General features: G+C 38.1%; 1 protein-coding gene across 6 annotated transcripts in view; it reads right to left on the bottom strand.

Annotated features, from left to right (window-relative positions):
- Positions 1-12,130, bottom strand: part of EXOC4 (exocyst complex component 4) — a 754,775-nt gene that overhangs the window by 708,165 nt on the left and 34,480 nt on the right. The gene's annotated exons all lie outside the window — the stretch shown is intronic.

Consider the following 12,130-nt stretch of genomic DNA (forward strand, 5'->3'; position numbering starts at 1 on the left):
GCAGCTTATACCATAAAGCTTACACATAAGGAAAACTTGGTGAGGCAGAAAACAAACCAACCAACCACCAGTGATGGTCACATTGTTGGGGGAGGGGAGAGGACCTGGTTTCCAGGCATTTACTAACATTTACGCTTTATTAGAAATCATTAAATATCCTTGGAGCGTCTGGCTGGCTCAGTCAGTAGCACATACAACTCTTGATCTCCGAGTTCTAAGTTCAAGCCCCATGTTGCGTATAGATTACTTAAAGTCTTAAAAAAAAATCATTAAATATCCACCTACATTTAGATATATATAACTAATGGTAAAAGTGCAACTGAAGAGTTGTGTTTTTTTAATGGGGTCATTTTACAAATCATTTCACTGTTTCCCAAATTTAACGTCTACAGAGTACTTCTTAAATACCACTGATGAAACATTAACAAGAATTCAAGAGATGCAGTTGCAGTAGACAGCAACAAAATGATCTCAGAGGGGAGTTGTTATGAGAAATTATTAAAATTGGGTTTTTAAGTGCACATACTGCACTTATATTGTTACAGAATAAGACATACCAGATCAAAAATCAATACACAACATACAGTACAGAGGTTCACTGGTAAATGCTGTCTATACCTCTATCACAGATGGAGTAACAAACACTCATGCCCTGAATGATCTCTAGTATGACAGTCTAGAATTTGCAGAGAGGCCACACCGTCTTTTTAAGGTAGATTAGTATATAATGAGCCAATTAAATGATCTGGAAGTTTTCCTATACATATTTTCTTTTTTTTTTTTAAGTATTTTATCTATTTATTCATGAGAGACACAGAGAGAGGCAGAGACACGGACAGAGGGAGAAGCAGGTTCCCTGTGGGGAGCCTGACACAGGACTTGATTCTAGGATCACGACCTGAGCCAAAGGCAGATGCTGAACCACTGAGCCACCGAGGTCCCCTCCTATACATATTTTCAAAAATACAATTAGGGGATTGGGGGAGATACTACAAGCAGGGAATGTTTTCATACAACTCTTATTACTACCCAATTGAACATTAGTATTCTACTCACCACAACTGGAAACCGCCTAGATAACAGAACTCTGTTCTGGACTTGAAAAACATTTCCTTTAGGATTATGAAAATAAGCAAGTATTTACAAAATGTTTTAACACAGGATACTGAACAGGGAAGCATGTTTTCCTACTAGAAACCTATCCACTGAAGAAAACAAAAATCCCAAAAATGTTTCATAACTAAGTATGTGAAAGGTACAGTTAAAATGCACATAATTGGGCAGCCTGAGAGGCTCAGCGGTTTAGCGCCACCTTCAGCCCAGGGCCTGATCGAGATCCCATGTCGGGCTCCCTGCATGGAACCTGCTTCTCCCTCTGCCTGTGTCTCGGCCTCTCTCTGTGTCACTCATGAATAAATAAAATCAAATAAATAAATAAATAAATAAATAAATAAATAAATAAATAAATAAATAAATTGCATATAATCAACAATTGTCTGGTACTTCAAAAAAGTTTAAATTGAGAAAGAAGTTTACAACAAAGGCCATCTTTGTAATTATGAACTACAGTGCTCTTAAATTTTCTTTCCCAAATGTCTATTTCTCAATTTTATTCTAATTTAAAGTAGGAAATTATTATTTTATCATTAAGTGTTTGTCTTCTGCTAATCTCACTCAAGTTGATTAGGTAAAATGATCTAGTTTTGTGCTTTACCATAAACCAATGGACATGTTTTGGAGGAACACCCAAGTGGGCCATTCTGGACAGCTGTTTCATTGAAGAGATACTGGAAAAGAAACTACTGATCTATTATTATTATTATTATTATTATTATTATTATTATTTTAGTTGGGGGAGGGGAAAGACACAATGGTAACTGACATTAGTAACTGTTTCTAACTAAACTATCTGTTAGCTAAGATAAATGCTTATGTTGGCAATCATGTTCCCCTAAAGAAAGCAAATGTATTGCCACTGTGAGATCCAAAACAAGTATTTCCTTCAGGACTCCAATAATTACATGGTTCCAAAATGTTTTATCACTTTTCCATAGGTCTGTATGTTTCCCTTAAGGAAGCATCTGAAAATGTTGCCTTGGCTGAAATTAAGCTATTCCAGAGAATGGATACCTTCTCCCTTCCCATATGTACGTAAGAAGACACAAGTTAAACTTCTGGAACAGTCTCAACTAAGAATACCAGAAATCTCTGGCTATGAACACAAGAGCAGCAAGCCTCAGAATCTGACATTTACCTAGTACCCAGGCCTGTGGCTAGTTGCCACCAGAGCCCCTTGAAGTGCTAGAAGGCAAACTCACGTGGCTTCAGGCTGCCCCTCAAGACAGCACTCCACCCAAAAGTCTCTACAGTCAGGCTCAGGGAGTCCTAGATGGACACAGGAAGTCTCCCTCTGAAGGCAGAACATGCCATACCCATCTTTACACAAGCAGTGAAGATGTTTATCACCAAGAATCCCAGATCAGTCACTTACCAAACATTTCCATTTTGCTACACCACAGTGCGCAAAGGAGAAATCTGGCTATTAGACAGGAACATTTAAAAAATCAAAGACCGAAAAAACCAACAACTAACACTCCCAAAAACAAAAATACAGTATCTTTCATGCCTTAGTTTGAAATTTGTACCATAGGAACCTATTCTTATAAGTCAAAAATGACCCAATACTGGCTGTTTCATATGGTTTAATCTAATAGTTTTAGGAGGTCTAAAAGCTTTGATGCATCTAGGACATCACAGCATTATTGGTAGAACACTGTGGCCTTTGTAAGAAAATCCTGTGTATTAATCGCTTCTCGGCCTTTTGGCTAAGATCAAGTGAAAATCCTGTGTATTTAATTGCATCACAGATCTAGAAAAAATTTAATGAGTTATTTTATATGACATAAAACCACAAACATGTGACCCCAAAGAATTTAGTGGATCAAAATCCTGTTGAATATAAACTTAAAGCAACTGCTCCTCAACCTGTGTTTATGACATGACACCAGCCAGCAAAGGGGACATATGTAGAGGGACAGTTTAGACTGCTCTTGGTACAAAACAGCTGGGGTAGGGGGAGGAGAGGGAATGGGGAGGCAGAGTGTGGGCCATACAAAGCAGAATGAGGAAATCTACTCAAGGCCCAGGGCTAGAGTGGAGGCTTAGAAGAGTCTTCCCGCACCTCTAGGAGAAACAGAATGCCTGATCCCAGCTTTCCTGGAGAAAATCTGGTTCCCCATGGTTCTGTTTTGCCACTGACCGCAGGCCCCCAGGCTACTGACAGCTTGGACCTGACGACAGACTTCCCAGGAAAGCGGCATCATGGGGCAAGGCCTGGAGTGGGAACACTTTTTTCCACCCTAACTCCTCCTCAGCCTGCAGCCAATCCACAGTGAGCAAACCAGGCAATCAAAAATGCCCACTCTTAAAGTCCGTTTGCTAACAGAATATTGATCAGCCCCATTCAGGTGCCCCTTCTCCCTCTGGAAACCCAATACCTATAATGCAGACTCAGCATGCTCTCGCCATTAAAAACAGGATGCTGTCTACTTCCATTCTCCTTTCATTACTGCCAGGATTATTACATGTTTTTATTTAATAAAACTTCATCAGTTCAAATGAAGGGTTGTTATTAGTTGCGCTAACAGCCAAATGATAATGCTCCAGAGAGATATCAGTGCTTGTTGGTGCATTAGCAAAGAGAGGAGAAGGGCTGAGGTCAAGCACGTGTCAACGTAAATGAGGCGATATTAGGTAGTAAAGGCTTAATGCAATAGACTGCCCGGGAACTAATGGAATTTACAGGATAAAGCAAATGAGATGAAGTTATTGATAAGTGAATAAATGGAGAAGGGCCCGCAAGATAAAGTGCTGTCAAAGAAAAGCCCTTTAACTTGTGAATTTCTTCTTTAAAGTATCTTCAAATCTATCTTAGAAAACAAAACTTGTGAGAGATCAAAAGCGACTTCGAGTTTCGTAAAAGAAGAACCCACCACTGCTGTGAAACACAGGCTTGCTTGCAAAAACATACCATTTGACTAAGCTAGTCTTAAGTCTCCTTTGGGGCTTCTGTCTCTTTTTGGTTTTTTCCTAAACATCAGGGCATTATACCACAAATAATTCCCATAATTTAAGCAAAAATCTTTGGGTTTTTTTTCTCTTACAAAGTAGAGGTGACCAGGTCTGTGATATACAATCAGTCCAAGCCTCACAGAATGACAGTATCTGAGAAATGAAATGCTGTATTTTCCATTGTAAGAGATCCTCAAAGGCTGAGTACTGGGGTCCCACTCCAATTTCACAGATTTTTTTTTAAAGGCCCAAAAATGTGTTTCTTAACCTTTTCCTTTCAAATTATAAAAAATACATGATCAAGAAAACCTGAAAACCACAAAATCACAAAGGAAAAAGACAGGACACCTGGGTGGCTCAGCAGTTGAGTATCTGCCTTTGGCTCAGAGCGTGATCCCGGGGTCCTGGGATCGAGTCCCACATTGGGCTCCCTGCATGGAGCCTGCTTCTTCCTCTGCCTATGTCTCTGCCTCTCTCTGTGTCTCTCATGAATCAATAAATAAAATATTTTTAAAAATAAAAAAAGGAAAAAGATGGTCCACATTTTCACTAATCAGGTAAAATACATTTTAACCTGATTCCTTCCAACTGTTCTACCACATAAAGTTTTTTAAAAGTATTGTTATTTTTAAATATGCTTTTTCCATTTGGCCATATATTGGAAACATCTGCCCATTACCCAATATATTTTTATTGTGCATATGACTCCATAAAATGAATATTCCACAAATGACTTAAACCATTTCCCCATACTAAGTAATTGCTATTCTTTTATTTTTACATATCTTCCTATGATAAAAAATATATATATATACAAGGATAAGTATCACATAATTAAAATTCTTAACTCCTTCCTTATTCTAGAAGTAGAATTCCAAGTCCAAAGTTATGCACGTATTTAGGGCTTCTAATACATAATGCTAAATTAAGAGGCTTATTTGTTCTAAACGGACTTATAACGTATCAGTTCACAATTACTTCCTGATGAAATTAAACTATACCTCACACCTTAAAAGACAGTTAAGAATTCTAATTGCTTATCACACATACACACACACACACACACACACACACACAAATACACAAATCCTTCATTGTTCCTAATCTTATGGTCCCTCCAATTCTCAATTCCCAACAATGTTCCATAAAAACAGCATTAAATCCTAGGTTTCTACTCCAAAATACAAGAGAAGAGGTTACTAGGAAAGATACTCTCATTTGACAGGTGTCCTAAAATCACTTACTTCCTTACTTGTTATCATGTTACTTGTTACTCTGGGACAAGAAACAGTTACAGCCTTGGCAAAGGAGGTCTATGAGAGTCACAGCAGACTCACACTTGAATCAAGACAATTTCGCCCACTCTCTAAAACCCCCAAATCCATTAGAAATGCTCAGCACCTACACAGCTCTTTACTAACAGCAACTATTAAAATCCCACAAAGGAATGTGAGAGGAATATGGCTTTTTGCATTTTCAGGGCTAGCAACGACAAGTAATTAGTACTCGGATGAATCGCAGAGAAAAGACTCCAACAAGCTCCTCCTATCTGGTCAAGCCAAGTAAAAGCTACTGATCTGCCTTCTCAGACCATTGTCAGGTTGACACAGAGGGCTCCCATCAACAACATGAATCTTCACCTGCAACAATTTATACATACATAGGGTCCCCATCTGGCCACAGGTTGACCCATCAGAAACCTGTTCAAGTCCACATGTGAGGCTGAAACCCACAATATGAGAGAGAAGGTCAGCAAAGGGCTTGTGTGTTATTCTTGGCTGAGTTTATTCCTCCTACAGACTAAAGTGTATCAATGTACATGTACACACAGATAATCTGATTTAAATGACATGTATGCATTAATTATGGTAGCTCCAGGAGAGAAAGGCTGCTCAGTATAAATGAGTCCCAGATGACTACTTTTCCTCCTACCTAGCACTATGTGATAGTAATGATGATGCTTACTTACACTTCTTAAGATTTGTATATTGCCTTATGTTTTACAAAGCACTGTAAACCTACAAAATTTCATTTTTATTCTCACAGCCATTCTGTAAACTAGACAGAGGATCCACAGAAGTAGTATCGACAGAAGAGGATACTACAAAACAGGCAGAGACAGTGATTTGTCTAAGCTCACACAACCTGTGAGATGTTGAGTCAGGACTAGAATTAAGGAACGTCTGGCTTCTAAATCCATTTTGTTTGCACTACACCATAATGTACCTAACTACCACTTGTCAATAAGTCCATTTATGCCCTCATTTCAACCCATGAAATTCCAGTGAGAAGTCAGATAAGAAACCACAGTAAGAATGCAGGAATTAGAGCACCAGGAGAACAGTCCTGAAGAACTCGAGTCAGCTCGAGCCTGGAAAGCATCTCATTTAACCATTCAACAACACTGCTACTGACCAAATCATCAGGCTATGATACCAGAGTAAGAGCCACATACTCCTCAGCTCTATCCAAAATCTGCAAGAGAGGATGGCAAGAAAGCAACTTCAAACTACAACATTTCTACATAAATGTATCAATCACCGTGTGATCTGTCTTATGCAAATATGAGGTTTCTAACTCCTTAGAGCTGGTGTTAAATTAAGTCAAGGACAATTAGTTTTACTCTATTGCACTGCATAGTAGGCTATACTCCAAATCTATGGCTCCGAATTTATCCATACATTGGAACCACCTGGAGAACTTCAAGTCAGTGTCCTAAGGCCAGAGATTTCAATGTCATCAGTGTAAGGTGTGACCTGGGCTTTATAATTCCTGAATGAGTCCCTGATGCGCAGTTTGGGAATCACTGCGCTAAAGCCTAGCCAGCCAGCTGAAAATTGCTGAACCTTATGAGGTTTAGTGCAATCTAACCGAATTTCTATTTAATAAAACAGGCAAAGACGAGCAGACAAAAAGAGCAAACTAAAAGGGAAGGAAAGCTAATACTATACCTGGTGCCTATCAGTGTGGCTTTTAGAAACCCTAGCCTTCAAATCAAATATATATAAAAAGGGCATTGAGCACCACCAAAAACAGTTTGTGTTTTTACTCTCTAGGAGAAAAATGAAGCTGCCACACTAAGCCTACTCATTCAATTTTAGACAAATACCAAGGGTTCTTATTTCATGACCTTGTTTTCAGCTCTTCCTAAACCTTTTTGAAAAGTTTGGATGTAGGGCAGCCCCGGTGGCCCAGCAGTTTAGCGCCACCATCAGCTGGGAGTGTGATCCTGGAGACCCAGGATCGAGTCCCGCATCGGGCTCCCTTCATGGTGCCTGCTTCTCCCTCTTCCTGTGTCTCTGCCTCTCTCTCTCCGTGTCTGTCAAGAATAAATAAATAAAATCTTTAAAAAAAAAAAAATTTGGATGTAGGTGTCTGAGGGAATGAAGAGCTTCTCAAATACAGCTTGAAGCAGCTACAGAGGACCAGCTTATTTAAATAGCAAACCATATTACCCCACTTCAGCCCAAATATCCCTGGTCCCCATTTCTTGCCATGCTCATCATGACACAAGACACTACTTGTTCATTCATCTTTCCTTATTAGCATGTAGGCTCCTTTAAGGTTAAGGCCACACCGAGATACATATATCAACAACGCATGTGATTAACAATGTCATCATCCCGTTCTTTATAAGTCTATCAAAACATGTGCCTGATTCTTTCCTGTTATTAGTATAGAATATTGGCATTGGTCTTTCAAATCAATATTCTACACTAGAAACAGATGGGTTTAATGGTGGCTATTTTATTATTGATCACAGATATATTTTTTATCACGTGTAGAGAAATCTATATGGAATATTGAAACATTTTTGCAGTCACTTACCACTTTCAAGTTAAGTCCAATAAGTTCACTAGAATGTTCCAGCTCTTGCTATTTATAGAGCTTTCACTTCAATACCATTTCCATAGTCATAATGAGAAAAAACAGTCCTGTGAGATCTTAGAAACTCTCAGACCAGATGAAAGGGATGCACACTTTGGCCCCCTTTTTCTTTCTTGTACATTAATCATTTGATAGTGGATGCATGATCACCCCTGCCCTGCCCATAGTCTGAGGAAAAAATTCGTCTATTTGCTAATGACACAGTTTTAATGGCAGCAAAAGGAACAATCTCACTGCTCCACTGGTCCTGCCACCTAAGCCCTGCCAGAAAGAATAGCTTAACCTCAACTACTTTAGAACACTAAAATCGACATTATTGATAAGGACCCTCCAATAGTGAACTGGCTTATATCTAATTACAATACTAGCAGAAAGATAGATTTAGTTCCCTAAGAGTAGATTTTGCAACTGATCCCAGATAGTTTACCAACGAATTGCATTGCTTATAATTAGACAGTAGGTACCCTATGAACATAAAGTAGGTCAAAAAAGGTGATGGAGGCAGAATCTGAAATGTTGTCCATGTCCAATCTGAAATGTACGGCAAAGAACTTTGGGGTCCTGATCACCCTTTTGAGCAAGTGTTAGGTCAGACTAGGCTTATTTGGGGGGAACAATTTTATCTCTGCCTGCAGGACCTCTTTTGTATAAAGTGTGGGGTAGTCTTTCATTTGGATAGATGTCCATTTGAGGCAAAAAGGAATCAATAATGCTTAACCTAGCCAGCTCTACTTCAACTCTATCAGCTCAAAACAAGTCCATCTCTGACCAGCTTCTGAAATTATAACATGGGAGCAATCACCATATCCTTCTCATAGCAACAGTTACGTCATTATAAACACATTTCTAAGCACTTACTGTGTATACTGTGTGTAGACTACATAAATAGCTTAGCATCTCACTTAATTCCCTTCAACAACCCTTGGGAATGTATGTAATTCTCCGCTCCAACTTTCAGCAAAGTCAAATTAAATAATCAGCCCCATGTCATCCAGCTAGTGAAAGTCAGAGTGGGATTTAAGCACGGGTCCGTGTGACCCACACTAAGAGTCATGCTGACATGCACAACCTTGATCGTTATCTAACAAATACAAAGGATCTTGTGAGCTGAAAACACTACAAATATACTTTTATTATAGGAGCTTAGAAAACTCTGCAATTAAGAAGCTGCTTTACTCCCTCTATGCCATATGTGGCCACATTTTCCCAGTGTAAGTGATGTCATTCCACCATACCATTCTCTCAAAGCACTCTGGGATTCTCTGGGAAGAATGCAACTACATAAATAATAGTTATTATTATAATAATCCTTATCTCACTATATAGCTATGACTTTTTAAAAATATATAAGTAAATGATTAAGAGACATTCAAAATCCCTACAGTCTCAGAAAGACTTAGAAGTGAAAAAATTTAGCAGCTGGCCCCGTGACTGTCAGCCTAAAGTGCTTCACAACTGCTTGCACCTGCTTAGTTTCCACTGATTGAACACAGTTATGAATGGACTTCTATGGGTTGATAAATCAGAACTTATGTAAGTGGTTTTCAAAGCTCATCTGTGCAGCTTTAGTCTGATGCAGACTGCCACATAAATTTTTCTTTAAAAAAGTTCATAAAAATATTAACTATCATAAAATACCTTCCTGGTTAGCTCATGCCACTGGGAAGAAGCGGCTATTCTTATATTAACAATTCTTCCCCGAATTAATCAGTCATTGTACATTAGAACCAGCAGCTGGAGTGTTTTGGGTGATAATGAAACCTGTAACAAGGCATCTTCAGCCGTCTTTTCAAGACAATAAGGGAATTAAAATTTCAATTTAAATGCAGAGGTTTGAAACACGCTTCACTGGCAAAATTACTTCAATTAATGTGAGTGGAATACAAAGGACAGACTGCAGAAATGTGATGCAGCAACCAGAAATTATGTCATTAATGTGCTTGCATCAACCCAGCACAATGACTGCAAAGGTCTAATTTAAACCATACATATCACAAAGCTACAGGCTACAATATTAATCAAGTCTCTGATTTCAATGTGATGGATACAGGCTTCTTGTTGGACCACTTTTAGCTTTTCATAAGCTAACAACAGCTGTTTACCTTGAAGAAGGAAACAAAAGGCCATGCCTACTTGCAGACATTCCCTGTCATGACAATTTAATTATTTTATGCAATACTCAGGTTACATATCAAAAGAAATAAGTAATCCCATCTAGAAGCCAAGTCTATAGCTATCAGACCAGCGTGAGGGTAACGCAGGAATTGTAGGAGCTGACAAGAGCCACGGGTCACCACTGATTTATTTACTCTGGATTTATGAACCTGAGTAGGGATTAAATTACTAGCCATCTGCACCTGCCTTACATGGAAATGCAAAAATCTTTTGATAAACAAATCCAAGGAAATCAGAGAGTTTTGAAAGACTCAGGTTTTTGTTTTTACTTTCCTCTGATGTCTTTCAGCAAAGATTTTTCATTTGGACCCTTGAGATGCTTTAAGTAGATTTTACTTCTAATAGCACATAACCATGGGGAAAGGAAATGTGATTACTTTTTCATAGGAAGTCTAATGAAAGAGCAATTGTAGACCTTACGATTCACTCATATACAAAAGGCCAAACTGGAGGAAGTTTCCAACATTTTAAGCACACCTTAAATCCTACCTTCATGCAATTACTGCATATTAGGATATGCCAATTCCTCAGATCATGCAAAGCAACTTGCTCATCTGGAAAATGGGGAGCACATCAGAAACCTCTTTCTCAAAAGGTTACTGCAAGAATTAAATATGTTAGCAAATGTAACAGACTTAGTAACAGAACATAATGAAAACGCAATACATATTAGCTGTTATTATAATTACTGTTTGTTCATTTAAATATTGCAAAAAAAAATTGCAAAAAACAAAAAAAGGTTGGAAACTAGAGAAACTTGCCATAAAAACAAACACTGAAACCAGAGAAAAATCAGACCAGAGCCCCTAGAAAGGAAATATCCTATTCTGTTTAGTGTTATTAAGGCTTTCCCATGGCTACCCATTTGGCTAATGACCCTGACTAGACGAGGCACACTATGCTAAGTATGGGGCAGACAAAAATAAATAAGATCTAGCCCTTGCCCTCAATGACCTACCATACAAACAACAGTAGCTGTATTGTAAGTACACATAGCTTATGAAAACAAACAAACAAATAAAAAAAGCATCTACTCTGGGTAATTTATTAAGACAATAAAAAAATACTTTTTTTTTTTTTTGAGAAAAGAAAAGCATTTAATCACCTGGGACATTCAGAGAGCTAATGAAATTTGAGCCAAGTCTTCAAAAATAAATCATCATTTTCCAGGCAGACAGGGTTGGGATTAGGTTCAGGGAAATATGATCAATTCAACAACATCTATCACATCCCTACATCAGCAACAAATAACTAGAAGTTATTATTAATAAAGAGCTACCTGCTTTAAAAAATATGATAGCCAGAAATAAAAAGAAATAAAACATATTTAATACCTCTAAGCAATACATTACTAAGCATTATTACATAGAACATAAATGAAGACATCAATAAATGAGACTTGTTCACTGAAAGACTCAATATTACAAAAATGAAATTCTTATATTGAATCAATCTCCTGACACTTTTTAAGGAATGTGACAAGCTGATACCAAAATTCACATGGAAGAGTAATGGGCCAAGAATAGCACAGGTAATTCTGAAAAGCAAGGTGAGGGAATGTCTCGATCTGCTATTATCAAGATATATCATAAAATAATAGAAATTAATACAGCACAGTTTGGGTGCAGATATAGACAAGACCAATTGAACAAAACAAAGAGCTCAGGGACAGACCCATGCATACATGAAAACTTGGTATGTGACCAACATAGCATTAGAAGTCAGGAGATAAATTCAGCAAATGGTCTGAGCCATGTGGCTATTTATATAGAAGATAAAATTAGATTCCTAGTTCATACCATATATGGAAACAGATTCCAAACGATTAAAGAACACATAGATATTCTGTATGACATTGGGATAGAAAAAAAAATTTCCTGAAATAAAAACTGGATATGGTGTGCCTGGATGGCTCAGTCAGTTAAGCATCCAACTCAATTTTGGCTTAGGTCATGATCTCAGGGTTGTGGGATCGAGCCCCCAGATGGACTCTGCA

The sequence above is a fragment of the Vulpes vulpes genome, chromosome 7, assembly GCF_048418805.1.
Source record: "Vulpes vulpes isolate BD-2025 chromosome 7, VulVul3, whole genome shotgun sequence".
NCBI lineage: Eukaryota > Metazoa > Chordata > Mammalia > Carnivora > Canidae > Vulpes > Vulpes vulpes.